The sequence below is a fragment of the Canis aureus genome, chromosome 6 (genome assembly GCF_053574225.1).
Source record: "Canis aureus isolate CA01 chromosome 6, VMU_Caureus_v.1.0, whole genome shotgun sequence".
Lineage (NCBI taxonomy): Eukaryota > Metazoa > Chordata > Mammalia > Carnivora > Canidae > Canis > Canis aureus.
Window position 1 is genome coordinate 22,024,589 of NC_135616.1, and position 13,857 is coordinate 22,038,445.

The 13,857-nt window shown below is 38.3% G+C and overlaps 1 pseudogene; it reads right to left on the reverse strand.

The window, feature by feature from the left end:
- Positions 1–4,154: 4,154 nt before the first annotated feature.
- On the reverse strand, positions 4,155–6,992 carry LOC144315355 (coatomer subunit gamma-1 pseudogene; annotated as a pseudogene).
- Positions 6,993–13,857: the final 6,865 nt, after the last annotated feature.

A 13,857-nucleotide genomic window follows, 5' to 3' on the forward strand; every position in this document is an offset into this window, starting at 1 on the left:
CTCTGTACCTTTATTCTTGCTTGGCTCCAGTTCTTCTTCTTCAATGCACCCAGTGTGATATTTTAAAAATACAAGTATTTTTTTCATCATTCTTCTGCTTAAAAGTCTTCAATTACATCTTCTGAGGTTAAGTTCAAAATGTTTGACAAGGCTTATATGACCCTCTATAACACAGCATCAGTCTATGTTTCTAGGTTTACTATTCACTGTATGCTCCAGTCATAGTGGTCTTATCTCTAGTCCTTATAATATATCATGCTTTCTTACTCTATGGTTTTCTCTACAAATCATTTAGCTTATTCTTATGCTTCCTCCCAACCTCAGGATCAATGCTACTTTTTCTTCCTTCAAATTAGACTTTGCTTCCCTTGTATGTGATTTGTCCCACTCTGTACTTCCTTTTTTGTAGGGGTCATCACAGGTTATCAAATTCTTTGCTCTCTTAATTAGAACCTTCATGAGGGTAGAGTCAGGATCAGGCTTTGATAGAGTAGTAATCATAGCACCTAGAGCAGAGGCTATGAGGAAGCCAATGTTTGGCAAATGGAATATATTCAATGAACCACATATTAAAGTAGTAACTCCAAATACAAATGTTCACTGTACATCAGCATGCAAAACATCAGCTACACATTCTTCAAAATAAGATTATAGGCAAACTAATCCCTAACACGGTTTTGGAGTGTAATACTAATGTAGCTCTTTCAAATTAGAGAGTGTAAGGTGCAAATTTTGGCAAAGCAAGAACTATGTTGAAAGAGTAATACATATGTAATATAATATATTAGACTTGAGGAAATGTCACACCACTTATATCACCTGATCAGTTTTCCTAGTCATTCATATCATAATTTAGTTCATACAGTACATCACATTTAAAAGGTTAAGGCAAAAAGCCTGAGGATGTTGCCAAATTTACAACAGTATTTATAAATATTCATGAACCTATAGCATTTCCTCGAGATGCCCTTTGACAAACTTTCCAGGAGAATTGAGACTTTGTCAAGATTTCAAAGATCACATGATTGATGGTTCTAGTAGCATATTATAAATATGCAATAGGTCTTCTCGTCACTAGAAGTTGTTGAAAGTCTTGGGAGCACATATGTTCATACTAATAGTAATTAGTCACTAAGGATCCCATCAGACCACTTTACCATAGGCGGTTATTAACTCACCCAGAACATGATCTAGGAAACTCAACCTTAAAAGAGAGATGCAGAACTATTCAAACTGAACCCAGGCACATAAAATTTAAAAAGTAAAAAAGACTGACGATTTATTCACATATTGTGTTGTGAAAACAATTATATGCATCTGGTGATTATATCACTAGGGTGTATGTCAAACCTTACTAATGAAAAGAGACTATAGCTCACTATGAAAAAAGCCCATTATGCAATACTTTCAAACCTCAGTATTTAATCAAATTCGTATTCTTACAGGTAAAGAAGAGGACATAGGGGAATACTTTTTAAAAAATACTGGCAAGGTTGATTGAGTAATTATTACCTGTCAGAAATTATAAGGTTCAATGCAAAAGATGGAATGTGAGAGCATTCTCACATCCTTCTACTAAGAGTCACATTTGATTTAATCATTTTTGGAAAGTATTGCACAGTATTCAATAAAAGCTTTAAAATGTTCATAGCCCATTACCTTGTCCTTCCTTCCATATATAGTAATATATCTTTTTTTAAATTTTTTTTTATTTATTTATGATAGTCACAGAGTGAGAGAGAGAGAGAGAGAGGCAGAGACACAGGCAGAGGGAGAAGCAGGCTCCATGCACCGGGAGCCCGACGTGGGATTCGATCCCGGGTCTCCAGGATTGCGCCCTGGGCCAAAGGCAGGCGCCAAACCGCTGCACCACCCAGGGATCCCCTATAGTAATATATCTTAATGAAACAATTAGGCTTATAGAAAATGCTTATAGAATATTGTTATAAATAATCAGCAACTGAAAATATCCCAGATATTCAGTGATAGGAAGATTATTAGTATAATAATATGTCTGAATATTTAAGTAACTAGAAAAAATACTTAAAAAGAGTTTTTAATAAATAGGTTTGCTTAGACAAAGGAAAGAATAATCAGACTTCCAAATTATATACAAAATATTATAAATTATTTTTTTAAAGATTTTATTTATTTATTCATGACAGACACAGAGAGAGAGAGAGAGGCAGAGACAGGCAGAGGGAGAAGCAGGCTCCATTCAGGGAGCCTGACGTGGGACTTGATCTTGGGGCCCCAGGATCACACCCCAGGCTGAAGGCGGTGCTAAACCACTGGGCCACCGGGGCTGCCCAAAATACTATAAATTCTATATAGATACAGTATAATAGCAATGATTTTAATATATGCATAGAAAAAAAAGAATAAAAATTAAGATCATGATATTTTAGTTTTAAAAGTATTTCATTTATATAATCAGAAAATCTCAGTTTAGTATTTTTTAAAGCAGACTTTATGATTTTGGGCAGTTTTAGGTCAAAGCAAAATGAGCAAAAAGGACAAGGAGTTCATACATACCCTTTGATTCCACATATACACAGCCTCCCACACTATCAACATCCCACTGAACCCACATTGACACAACATTATCACCCAAAGTTTATAGTTTGTATAAAGATCCACTCTTGGTGTTGTCTATTCTATGGGTTTTGGCAAGGAATCACCATTATAAAATTGCACAGAACTGTTTCATTGCCCTAAAACTGCTCTTTATTCTGCTTCTTCAATTCCTCTCTCCAGCCCCAATTTCCATGATGTTGTTTTTTTCCCAAATGGCATATAGTCTATAGTGTCGTATAGTTGGAATCATATATTATGTAGCCTTTCAGATTGGCTTTTTTTTTTCACTTAGTAATATGCATTAAATGTTTCTCCACATCTTTTCATTGTTTGATAGTTCATTTCTTTTTAGCTCTGAATATTATTCCATTGTCTGGATGTACATGAGTACTCATGGCTGATGCAGGCTGGCTTCAGTATTGAAATTCAGAATTATGAAATAGAATGCATGTTAGTGGCTCCCACATTCACTCTATAGTTACAGCCTTCCATTAAAAAGAAGAATTTTGCAGGAAATACCCACATTTTATATAAAATACGTTTTACTTTACCGTGCTAAAGTTAAAATAAGAAACAAAGTGTCATATGTTATAACCAGTTATAATTATATATTAAAATTTCTGATTATTTTTCATGAAGGCATTTCTTATTTTGGGAAAAATCATCAGAATAAGCATTTTCACAGGTGACTGGAAGCTTTAAGGCAGAAACCATAGAGGCTTACCAGCTTTTCCCAGGGACAGGATATAGGGGATTTGAGCCTGACATTTCCTGTAGGAACTTTTCTGCATCAGCCCCAATGTGGTGGTTAGATTCCACCAAAATAATTGAACCCATACATTTGGATGCACTTGTTTTCTCAAAAATAATGGTTTTCTCTGCTATTCTGTTTTTGCTCTGTTTTTCCCTAGGAATCACAGACCACGGCATTGTAAGGCAGGACTTTGCTTTGCACATTATTCCAAAACCATTACCACGAGGTAATGTGTTAGTTATAAGATTCTTGACATCAGAGACAAGCTCAAACACCTCCAGTGCCTAAGCACTTCAGTTCTCTGTGGTACATCTCAGAATCCTGGGGAAGATGTTAAAGACAAGGTATGTCAGGCCATAAAGTTCCAGAATTATCACCAGCTAATTTAAGCTCCATTAACACAAATTCTGACAAGGCGACTCTTTTGTAAAATCCCAAATGTCTATGTGTATTTCTTCCTATAACTTAATATTTATTTATTTATTTATTTATTTATTTATTTATTTATTTTTTAAAATACCTGCTGATTGATTTATCAGGATAAGATGGTTTCCTTGGATATAAATTCAAGAGGAAGTGCAAGTATTTTATTCACTTGGATATCCTTTCCTTGACAGGCAGGGTAGCAGGTTCTGGGACAAGCTAAAATCATTCCCTATTGAAAAAATTAAAAAGAAAAAAAAAGTTAACCTCTAGTAGTAGTGGGCAGGAGTTAAATTTAAGCAAATTATTTTTTTCAGTAATTCCTAATTGTTTTTGAATACTGAAGTTTGGGAGGAAGTTTCCACTGGGTTCAGGAGGTAGGTGTGACTTCTGCATAGTGCTAAGAAGAAAAGGGCAGGAATAGGGTCCAAGTAGTTTGGTGTCTTAGCCCACAGATAGATGTCAAGATGATATCTACTGACTTCTCTGAACGTCCTACTGTCATCTGCATTCTTACCATGTCCAAAAGCAGCAGTTGAGAATTCTAGGATGCCATGACCACCCTGGAACACATCAGCCAGGAGCAATATGTGGGTATGCTTGTTACCCAGCACTTTGTCTGACCTCTCAGGGGACATTCCCAGGAATTTCACCATATTACCCACAGCCTCTTCAAGTGTTTTGATGCTAGACAAGGTGAATGTTTCTTCCTTCTCAAACTCATCCCCTACCTCATCCCAGGCTGTTTCAGAGTTCAACTTCATGACCTTTTAGATGTGATCAGCAATGATGACATCCAGATCTTCCAGCACATATTCATCTTTATAGCCTTCATCATCAATCTCCCCAGTTGTGGTATCATAGTCCTTGACAGTGAACTTTGTTATGCAGCTGAATGTGCAGGTCACATCTGTGGGGTCTTCCTTCCACATCTGGGGTGCCACCAGTGTGTAACAGGTCTCAGGCTGGTTGTAGGATAGGTTTGGGGCAGACTTGCAGCAGAGCACTTGGTAGGCTTCTGTGGGCTGGCTCCATCTGCATTGTGATGTTCTCCAAAGTCTAATCATTGAGTGTGTCTCTGCAGTCAAACTGGAACTCCATGTGGTCTGTGAAGGTATGTTTGGTGCATTGATGACATACTCTGTCTCTGGCTCAATGAGGGTCACAGGTTTAAGTGAGGACTTGAAGAGGGGACCCCACCCATAGAACTCTGGTACTGTGGCCAGCTATTCCTGGAAGATCTCTTACTCGGTGGCTACCACTTTCTCAGGCTGCTTGGCAGCTGTGATGGGGGTGCTTTTGGTTCTCTTCTCTGACATTGGCATGGTGGCCAGGGGCACCGACTGGAGGTCAATAGGTTTTTCTGATGGATCTAGAGTTTACTGCTGCAGAGATCTCTCCATACCAGTGATGAGAATAGTCAGACCATTTAAGATTTAGCCTGAACTGAGGGCCTTCTGCTTCCTCTCCAGGATATTGAAATAGTAGGTGTCTTGGTCCCTTGCTTCACTATCATCATTCATCACACACCTCTTAAGCAACACCAAGATGTTAGGTAACATCTCTTCTTTCTGGGCTCCAAACTTGGCCACAACACTCACAGCACCTGCCCAGACCTCCTTATGCTCCAAGACCAATGAAGCAGATATATATGGAAGATTATTGCTCTTGGACCCCTCCTGGCCCAGGAGATGCAAGACATGGGTAGCCAGCATGGTGAACTCACAGTCCTCTATGAACTCACACAGGTACAACAGCCTGAGTCCCCTTGCTTTCTGGGTTCTCCTTAATGATGCTGATGGTGCAGTCCATGATGGTTTACTTGTACTCAAAACCACTCTCTTCCCACAGCATGGTGAATAGGAAGTTCATGACCATAGCATGTTTTGAGGATAATTCTGGCACTGATTGGCCTCGACTACTACCACCTTGAACCCATCTGAGATCTCCAACATGAAGGATGATATCTGCTTCATGAGGCAGTTTTGCTGCCCGTCTTGAGGAATGTGGTGATGGCCACTGTGCTGATGCTACAATTCAAGTATGTGATCAGGTTCTCAACGTCCAGATTGCAGGCCATCACTCCTGACAGATGCTTCATGGCCACTTTATTAAGGGTGCACACAGCAATGGCCTTGGATGAACTTCAAAAAATCTGGAACACTGATACAACTGGGGCCAGCTCTTTGGCACTTCAGCCTGGCAGATTGACAATGGACAGTGCAGTTTCGTACACCACCATATTATGCTTGTTGGGCAAGCAGCTTTCAATGAAGTCAAACAGTGGGCTGTCATGGCTGCCATCCTCTTCCTCCAGCTGCTTGCTGGCCACCTGCATCATCATGCCGTAGGCAAAGGGAGTCATGAGACTGTGCTTGGTGAACTTTCTAATCAGCTTATTGACAGCCAGGTGGTCATTCTTAAATTTTTTTTTTAATTTTTTTTTTTTTTTAATTTATGATAGTCACAGAGAGAGAGAGAGAGAGAGAGAGGCAGAGACACAGGCAGAGGGAGAAGCAGGCTCCATGCACCGGGAGCCCGACGTGGGATTCGATCCCAGGTCTCCAGGATCACGCCCTGGGCCAAAGGCAGGCGCCAAACCACTGCGCCACCCAGGGATCCCCCAGGTGGTCATTCTTATGCACATGGTAGACGAACCCCAGTGCATGGTACTGGACTATAGGTTTATCACTGAATGCTGCCGCCTAGGCCTCATTCACTCAGAGCTTGACAAAGCTGCACATCAGCAGGTGCAAGCAAGATACCAGGGAAGAGCTGGAGACACTGAGCACCTTGTCTATGAGGGCCTGTTTCATGTAGCACTGAACAGCCTGCAGCATGGTACTCAGTAATCTATTAGAGGGTACGCATAGCCAGCCCCTGGTGGTCATCTTCTTTCCTGGTCATTTCCATTGTCAGGGTGCTGGTGATGATAACAATATCCTCATCAATGCAAGATATCTCCTTGATGATCAAGAAGCACATCCGAGTGTGGGATCATTAGACTGAAAGAGCTTGGTCATGGCAACAAAGGCCATGGTCACTTCAGTGGTCCCTAAGCATTCCCTTGGTTTATGAGGAAAAGGATCTTGGTGAGGATGTGGGCACATTTTTGAGAATTGATAGAAGTTTCAAGAAATACATGGGCCTCCTGGAGTACTGCACTCTTCTCAAGATACTAGAATAGGTTGGAGCCTCTACCTGATTCATTGTCTCTCTTGTTGAATTTCTCCAGCATGGTGGTGTTGGCAATGTGCAAATTAGTAGCCCTATGTTAGGTGCAGTGAGCACCAGTAGTCTAGTGGCAGTTCCATACAGGCCACTTCCCGGCAACTACATCACCTTGCACCTTAACATTCTCTTAGTATAAACTTTCAGTTAAAAAAAAAGAAAATGAAATATAAGTATTATGGTAACCTCCACTCATACCTTTGACCTGAACCAGTCTTCTATCTAGATATACGTGGGTGTAATCAAGATGGAAAAGCTAATTTTATCAGGTCTGAATATAGACTAAGGCTTAGAGCATAGATGGTTTTAGGTACCACCCTAAGAATCTCCAATGTATATAGCTCCTATGGGGTTTTAATAAGATTGTTCATCTGGTTTAATCAGAAACTTTCTTTAAACAACGTGTATATATATGAATGACAGTTGTGGTAGCTTTGGTAATGGGGAATTTTTAAATATGCAGTTGTAGAAATGTAAAAGGACTGAGCTATGTACAATTACTATGACAGGGATATCCACACAACTCTAGCGAAAACTAAGTGAATCCACTCCCATGCCAAATAGGTTTCAGGGTTCCCAACAGTAGCCAGCATCACCACACAATAGCACAAAGTAACCTTTAAATTGGCATGTAGGGAAAAGATCATTTAGTAATGGAGAAGTCAGTTTAGAAAGGTGTATATTTTAATCTTTATTGTGTAGGAACTTCAAAGCAATATTGCAAATTCAGATTTGTCTGATCACATCTGGAGATCTAGCAAAGCAATCCTTCAGGGGTTAAATTTCCAAGACCATTTTCATGGCATCTTTGCCTTAGCTTATGATGTCCTGATGCAGATCCTTTTGCTTTGGCTCCCGATCCAGCCCTGGTAGTACTTCCATTCTGAGGTCTTTACCTCCCGTGAAACTTTGAGGTAGTTTGGCGACTGCCTCTGGTGCCATTTTCACAGATAAAATGCACATTGACTACCTCTACACCCCCCTCCATTGAACCTAGAATTGCTTTAGAACACAGGTGTGGCCCAGAGGTAATTACCTTCTGAAAGGATAGTCAATGACTGCTGTTATCTTGTCAAGCCTGGAAAGAAAGAGATTCCAGTTCACTATTTGCAACAAGGATCTTCAATCCTATTCTCTTCATTGCATTGTCACATTGATTTATTCTGGTTTGCCTTGAGTTTTGTGGTATAGTTTAAACTCTGGACTTTGTGGGCAAAGTCTTTCACCAGCATACATAGGTTTGAAATTTAAGGGTCAGTAGAAGAGAATCGAAAGTATCTAGGCTATTGGCTGCACCCTACCTTTTATGGGATTAAGATCCAAGAGACATCCCTTTCAACTCTCAGTTGTGTAATTATTAAAGTCTTCTAAGGAAAGGGAAGAGAAATGCTCAAGAAACTTAAGATTATCACAGAAATAATATTTAAAGTTGGATAGTAGAGGGCTCAGATCACCCCCTGACCCAGTCTCCTCCATGCCCACCCACTGGAGAGCACGGGCTATAATAGAGCAACAGTGAAAAGCCTACATCACAAAGCACTATAAGCATCTTAGAGGTCAAGGTCACAGGTCCATGGCCTACAAAATCAATACAGCACACATAGGATGGACATAAAAACCCTCAGCATCAATGGGAAACACTATGGCAAGCTATAAACCAAGCTATGCACATGTGACAGCCAGGAGGACTATCCTTATGAGCACTTTCCCTCCTTACTTTCCAGTTGGTCAGGACTCTATAGATGAAAATGGTAGGGCTAGACAAGAATAACGGCTTTATTAAGAATTCCTCATGAAGGGGCACCTGGATGTCTCAGTCAGTTAAGTGTCTGACCATGGATTTCAGCTCAGGTCATGATCTCAGAGTCATAGGATTGAGCCCTGCTTTGAGCTCTGCACTCAGTGTGGATTCTGCTTGTCCCCTTCCCTCTACTCCCCCCGCCACCCTCTTTTTCTATCTCTAAAATAAATAAACAAAATCTTCAAAAAAAGAAAAAAAGAACTCCTCATGGAATGCTCTATGTTTATAGTTTTGTTTTTATTGTAAAGGGTGAAAATCAGGACCAGCCAAAAGAAGAGATAGATACATAGGGCAAGGTCTGGGAGGGCAGTATTTATTGGGAATAATGTATTTTGAGCTAACTGTTAAAAACAATGCAAAACAAGAATCCCTTCCCTCATGGGGCTTAAGATCTCATTGAGAAACCAATCTCATTGAGAAACCAAGCAACACATGATACAATTAGCAAACAATTAAATATGTAACTAATTCATACTGTCCAAATAGTAAGCACACTGGGAACAAAAGGAAAGGACATAACCTATACAATTTTTCTACTATTGGCAGTCTTCTAAGTAACTTGGAATAGCTGAGGTTTTGAAAAGAAAACAGCACACAACTGCAGAGCCTACCAGAAATTGAGAGTAAGCAGTAAGTGGTTGACTAGAGATTGGTAGAGCACCATCACTTCAAATAAAATGTGGCTTTATGAGAGGCAGAGATATGAAATACTTCTATTTGATCTTTTCCTTTGTTTCACATTTCCATCCACTCTCACCCCTCATATCTCCATTTCCCCAAAGATCTCCAAAGGTCTTTAATTCTTTGCTGTGTGTCTTGATATTTTCCTAAATTCTCTCTGATGGGACAATTTTGTCCACTCCCACAAGACCATTTATCCAGACTGAAAGACATGTTGTATTTGCTGGTAGTACTAAAAATAGCCAACCTGGTAAGAGTTGGCATCTGCAAATCTGCAATGGCAGCTCCTCTCCATGACACCCTGTAGGGAGCCATTCCTTTTTTTTTTTTTTTTTTTTTTTTTTTTTTTTTTTATGATAGTCACACACAGGGAGAGAGAGAGAGAGGCAGAGACATAGGCAGAAGGAGAAGCAGGCTCCATGCACCGGGAGCCCGACGTGGGATTCGATCCCGGGTCTCCAGGATTGCGCCCTGGGCCAAAGGGCAGGCGCTAAACCACTGTACCACCCAGGGATCCCGAGCCATTACCTTTGACCTCCACCTTCCACCATCTCTAACTCCAGTAAGGATGCTGTTTGGAAGAAAAGGTGAGAATTGATGGGAAAATGATTTGAAAATTATTTTTTGAAGGAATTTTTCTTGATTCTCATCAACTCTCTAGTGGAATTATTTAAAATGAATATGAGTTTATTGAAATCCTCCAAGTTTTAGTAGCAAAGCAATAGTTTAAGCAGTGAACACCTATGCTTATAATGTATATATTTACATACTACAGCCGTACGTTAAAACAAGGTATATCATAAACATGCCTAGCTAACAAATCTTTTATGGTATGTTGGTATAATCATGGGCATTCTAGTAACTTCTTAGAAGGAATGTTTTCATGGAGAATTAAAGATTAATTTTATGCTACTTGCTATAATATTAAAAAACCTGAATTACTGGTTTGAAGTTGACTTTATTATGTTTTTTATTATGTTTTTTTATACTTTATAAATGTTCATTTATGATTCTAACGATTATGATAATATTTTTTTTGCAATTTCCACATATCTATTCTTTTTAAAGAGATTTTTCCCAATTTACTCAAAAGATCACTTCAACTATTTCCTGTTTTTTATACTATTAAATGGATCTGTTTACTGCTTGCATTTTTTACAGGTTCTTTGCATCTTCCCTTTTGACAGGACTACAGGGAATTCATTCTTTAGTATACTTTTTGGAAGGAGGAACACCAAATTATATAGAAACTAAGATTATTAGGGGAGAAGAGCACAGTGGATTATCCTGTTTTGAATTAGATGTTCTGGCAGCTAGTCATTTTATATTATTGCCAGATTTAATGTACATAAGATGTAGTTACAATACAAATGGAAGACTAATAAAAGAGAGTGCCTTTAAATTACAGAGACAGAAAGTTTTCAGTAAGAGCTCTTGAAAACATTAGCAGACTTTTCCAACATGTCTAAAAATTTGTTTAAAATTTGAGTGAATTATTCTACTAGATATCAAAAATACCTTTCTAAGACTACATTCAAAGAAAAAAATGTTATGATATTACAGATGCAATTTCTTTAAATAGTAAGGAGAGCTACTATATTTATAAATTATTTCCATTTAGACAATTGTTTGAATAACTTTTACTAGCACTTAAAAATGTGTTGCTACCTTAATGGAACAAAGCAATGGATTGCAATTTTATAAGTTTGTGTTGATAAATCTGTCATTTACCAATGGTTAACAACTAATTTTCAAACCCTCCTGATGCAAAGCATATCCCATTAAGTTTAAAAATTCATTAACGTTTCCATGTGCCAGATGGCACAATGTAAAAAATGTTTGAAGTACACAGCAATTAAAACTCTCAAACATATAATAACCTAGCTGGCAATTTGTTATATATATTGCATGTTAGAACACCACAAAATGCTGGCTACATAATATCCATCTGTGAATATATTGAATTTCTAAAAACATAAGTAAATAGATTAGGCCTGAGACAAATTCATTTCTGATTTGTAAAGACTACAGAAACTGCCATTTAATTCTCTAAAGTTATAAGACACAACTGCATTTCAAACTGATTAGAAAAGCTCAGAAAAATGTAGACACCAAGCATTTAAAAATTTATCTTCAGAGACCAACTGGGTGATTTGCCTAGGAATAGAAAACCATTAAAAAAAAAGAAAAAAAAAAGAAAGAAAGAAAGAAAGAAAAAAGAAAAAGCAATGCTCTTGTAAGTACCCAGCTAAGAGCAAGTACGGTTTTGAATAGGAGAGCAATCACAAAAATGCTAAATTTTGAATTTAATATAGTATTTTTGGCTAGATTTTAAATCTGGACAGTAATTCATTTGAGTCCACACTGATTATATTCACCAAAACAAATATGCTATCTGTTTACACATGGCAAACCACAGATTACCTCAATTATCTAGTTAAGAAGTGTTGCTTATCTAAGACTTATTCAAACGATTTGAGAATGTGCTTTTCATTCCATGCATTATTCAGTCCCCTTCTCACAATGAACTAAACATAGTTTGCCTTTTATCCCTATATTAACTAGGTGAAAATGTCCACCTAAATTCAAAATATGTTTGATAGCCTTAAATCCTCTATTCACTTGAATAAGGTGTTGAATATATATTAAAAACTTCCTATGGGGATGCCTGGATGGCTCAGTGGTTGAGCATCTGCCTTTGGCTCAGGTCATCATCCAGGAGTCCTGGGATCAAGTCCCCCATCAGGCTCCCCAAGAAACCTGCTTCTCCCTCTGCCTATGTCTCTGCCTCTCTCTCTGTGTGTCTCTCATGAATAAATAAATAACTCTTTAAAAAAATGTGTGTTTAAAAACTTACTATGTTTTAGGTGGAGCCAATCTAATTTCGAAGATGAAAGTTTCTCACCTCTAACAAGAAACAATTTATCAAAATAATAATATAGTTTAACTGTCTGCTTATGTTTAAAATCTACTAGACACTATGCACTCATTTTTAAATCTTACTTCTCTAACATACCCATGCACTAGATTTTATTACACCAGTTTTACAGATAAAGAAACTGAAACTCATGAAGGGTATATAACTTGCTCGAGGCCATAGAGGTAGTAACTTGAAAAACTAACATATAAAGGCCGTTCTGTCTAATTCCCAAGAGGTGTTTTTTGTAAAAATGGTCTCTAGAGTCAAATTATCTGATGTGGAAGCCGAGATGACAACTATGAGCCACATATCTTTGGGCAAGATACTGGGCAGAAATCTCTAGAATCATGATTTTGTTTAAATCTAGACTTTATAAAGATGTGACAAATATCATAAACTTACATTAAAACATAACTCTACTGGATTTTATAAAAGGAATAGACACTAAGAATATCATAGTCTGGTTGGAAAATAGAACATTCACATAAAAGTGGCTTTGAATATGTCAAATCATAAATATATGCTGATGTATGTGTATATATACATAAGCTAGAGAGAGATAAGTACTATTTTCAAATGATTATGCAAAAGAATTAACTGAAAATCTATGGAAGCACTTGCATTAATAGCTTGAGTTAAAATTTAGTGAATTAGAAAATTAAATTCCTGAATTATTTTCCCAGATCATAATTGTCTTAAAACATAGGCCATTTTTTAAATTAAAATAAAATCCAGTATACTAAGAATTAGTGCAATTTAAGTGTTGCCGGGATCCCGGGGTGGCGCAGCGGTTTGGCGCCTGCCTTTGGCCCAGGGCGTGATCCTGGAGACCCAGGATCGAGTCCCACGTCGGGCTCCTGGTGCATGGAGCCTGCTTCTCCCTCTGCCTGTGTCTCTGCCTCTCTCTCTCTCACTGTGTGCCTATCATAAGTAAATAAAAATTAAAAAAAAAATCAATTGAATGAGATGCAATCCAAACTAGAAGTCTTAATGACCAGGGTTAATGAGATGGAAGAAAGAGTGAGTAACATAGAAGACAAGTTGATGGCAAAGAGGGAAACTGAGGAAAAAAGAGACAAACAATTAAAAGACCATGAAGATAGGATAAGGGAAATAAACGACAGCCTGGGGAAGAAAAACCTACATTTAATTGGGGTTCCCAAGGGCGCTGAAAGGGACAGAGGGCCAGAATAGGTATTTGAACAAATCATAGCTGAAAACTTTCCTAATCTGGGAAGGGAATCAGGCATTCAGATCCAGGAAATAGAGAGATCCCCCCCTAAAATCAATAAAAACAGTTCAACACCTGGACATTTGGAGTTTGCTTGCAAACTCCAAAGATAAAGAGAAGATCCGTAAAGCAGCAAGAGACAAGAAATCCCTGACTTTTGTGGGGAGGAGTATTAGGGTAACAGCAGACCTCTCCACAGAGATCTGGCAGGCCAGAAAGGGCTGACAGGATATATTCAG